The sequence below is a fragment of the Nicotiana sylvestris genome, chromosome 4 (assembly GCF_000393655.2).
Source record: "Nicotiana sylvestris chromosome 4, ASM39365v2, whole genome shotgun sequence".
NCBI classification, from domain to species: Eukaryota; Viridiplantae; Streptophyta; class Magnoliopsida; order Solanales; family Solanaceae; genus Nicotiana; species Nicotiana sylvestris.
Genome location: NC_091060.1, coordinates 100905973 through 100909470, shown reverse-complemented (window position 1 = coordinate 100909470; position 3498 = coordinate 100905973).

Here is a 3498-nt window from a genome sequence, read left to right as displayed (position 1 = left end):
TCTCGCCAATATGGATTTCACAAATCTAGTTCCTACTTTATCTTCTAAGACAACTGCATTAACAATCAAAGGTGGACAAGGATGATGGAACAAAAAGCCAAGTTTGGCTTGCTTGGATCCTTCACTTGCTAAAAAATGTGCCACATTATTGCCCTTGCGGAAAATATGCCTTAGAGGTTTATAAATAATAAATATTGTTAAGCTCCAATAAGTTCAGTACCTCAGCCGAATTTAAAATATGCTTATTTAAAAAAGTACTTTTGGTGAGAATCAGTTTGTGTTTGGCTGATTAATTTAAAAAATAATTATAAACAGTAATTAGTGTTTGGCCAAGCTTTTGAAAACTACTTCTAAGTATATAATTCTCAAAAGTGCTTCTCAGAAAGGTGCTTTTAGAGAGCAACTATATTTTTTTACTTCTCAAAAACTGCTTATGCTTCTCCTCAAAAACATTTTTTCCCGTTTAAAAACTTGGCCAACACCTCACTTTTTAGCCAAAAGCACTTTTGACAAAAAAAAAAAAAAAAAAATTTTAGCCCAAAAAAAGCTTGGCCTAACATGCTATCTATCTCAATGAGAGTTGGATTGGGCTCAACTGCCAATTTTACACCCATATTAAGGACTCTTTTGACACTGCATAAGAACTTAAAACCCGTTGAAAAACAATAACAAGATACTCCAGCTTCTATTTTATGCATAATGGATCAGTGCTTTATATAAAAAAATGTTTATACCAAAATAATAGTGTTTGAAATATCATTGTTGTAGACTATTTGGTTGATTGTGGTTTTTATTACTCATAATGGATGTTTGGATCGCAAATTCAGAATATACAGAGCTTTCTAGTAATAATACCAATAAACATTGTTTTTATGAAATTGTATTTGTCAAGTCATGACTAAAAATACTTGTTAAAGTGAACATTTTTCATCAGACCACCTGGATATAGCCAATGAGCCGTCGTAGTGCAAAAGCCTGGCTAGCGGTAGAACAAATATTTTGAGAAGATTTTATAATTCTGAGAACAATTTGTGAAAAAAAGGAAAAGTTTCAAATATACTTCTGTTTATCCGTAAAACGATACAGTTGAATTTGTAACGTAATTTATAGACATGCGAATCGATTTGATCCAAAAATGATAAAGAAATAAAACAAAAATAAGATTAGCGATTGAAATTAAAAGAAAAATAGCAAGCCTGATTCTGAGGTCGGTCGTTCCTAGAGTAAGAACAGTAACACTAAAAGAACAATGATAAAAATACTTTTGATTGAGCTTGAAATAGTATATTATAACTTTTGTGTGCAGAATATATACAGAGTTGCCAATATGGTATTTATAGTTATTCCTAGGGATACAAGATCCTAAAAAATCAAGCCGTTCTTGAATGAGAATAAAAGTGTCATTGATGGATGCATAACTGTTAGCTTTGAGTGCAAATATTCTCTATAACGACTGCTCATTCAATGTTATCCGATGTCAAGCCTTCGAATCTTTCCCATCGGTTATGCTTCCTTCGGGATTCACCTTGTATCGGTTATGTAATTCGTAATCAATGTCAATTATTTACCGACTCAACTTTTATCTGTTCTCAGTTATACGTATCACCTTGCTATTTAGCCGCCACTTTTAACCAACTAATTTTACCTATACAAATAGTCCCACTACTTTTCGGTGATGCAATTCAATATTAACACGAAGTAGATGAGTATTCCTTTCTTGGCGGAAATGTTCCTGAACAGTCTCTGACATTTGAAGAGACGCACGTCTCTTCGCATTTTATACCCCGAACACGTGTTGCCCCGTGATTTAGCAAGCATTTTCGCCGAGTTTCGAGGTAATCATGACCACGCTTTTTGCCGTCTACATCTTCTCCACTACGCATCATTTTTTGTTCTTCACTTTTACTACTCTCATAATCCTTCTCTTTCTCTGAACTTTCTTAGAGCCTTTTTTTACATCATTTCTTCTTCCTTTGAAAACACTAGTCTTCTCTTCGGTGGAGGCCCGAAGAAAAATAAAACCAAAAAGGTGGAAGTTGAATCTGACCCTCCAACTGTTAACACCGTCATACCAATCCACCTCAGTGTTGCAAATGATCTTCAAGAAAATCTCTCCATGCAACTTCACAAAGCCACTAGTTCTGGCCAGTTCGCACGTACCCCTCCTCCATTCGTCCTTCTAGTATCCCTACAGCGAAGGAGGTTTGAAACGAACTAAATATTGAAATCCTCGCCCCAGATATGGTAGAGTGAGTTACCTACTCAAGGGAAGGGTTTACATATGTCTATACGTATCCCTTAATAATTTTGTAATTTTGCCACCGGTATCAAGTCTGCTTAGCATAAGTAGGTCCATTTATATGGCGGATGGTGGCCTGCTTACGTCAATTGTGCGTCGAGACCGAAAAAATGCTAACTCTTGCATATATAATGAACCTTTACTCCCCCAAGATTTTCCATGGGAGAGTACTAAACTTCAGCAAGCGTGGCCACCATGCCCTTCTCACTAGCATAGATGATGACAATGATTGTGGATGGATGGAACGGTTCATAGTTCTTGCTATCAGGGACATCATCCCAACCACAACTCTAGCTTTTCCCGAGTCGTGGAACCTTTTCCGTAAATCATTGATTATTTGATTCCTTTCTTCGTAAAAAGATAATTTCTTATTTTACTGATTTTCTATTTCTTTTGTTTCAGCTACCTGCTGGGAACCACCATGGGTTCATGGTCTGGACCTATGAGTTCAAAAAATTCTGGATATAACGACTCCAGAAACCCGTCGGTGGAAATAAATGGCTCCCAAGTATGGGTGGAAGGCCAAGAATCATGGTAAGCTAAGTCCTTTATCCTTGTTCGGACACAATAAATCTCATAAATAAATAGCTAACTCCATTTTTGCCTTTTATAGGGCTTCCGAGGGGTTCCGTCATCTGCCCCGAAGTCAACACCTTAGATGACCCCGAGGAGGCTAGGAGGGTGTTACAGAATGCCTTTGACCGGAGTAGAGCTCGTGAAACTATTTGAGCACCCGGTGAAGGTGCCTCCTCTCGAAGTCCCCAGTTCGAGAACAAGAAACCAAAGAGAAAACATTCCTTCTCGGCTGGGACTTAGGAGAAGAGAATAAAGAAAATACCAGCCGAGCCGGCCACAGTGCCTACAGTGGTCCTCGATGACAAAAGGGGAGCCATTTATGAAGAGGCTTCTTTTCAAAGGAGAAAGGATCTTTATCAGCTCAACCAGATGCTTAGTCGGAGGAGCTTTAAAACCCATCAGCAGAGGATATTCAGGCTCTCTAGGGTGAGATGGACCTAGTTGCAAATGTTGATTCTTGCTTCCCAGCCCCTATTGCTATCTCCAGTCCAAGGAATTCGGTACCTTGAGTTTCCTCTTCCCCCATCCACCGAATAGGTAATAACTACCACTCATTCTGCCACAGCTGCTTCTTCTCCTTTTACACTGATAACTCCATACTCGCCAACACCAACTGCTCCTTC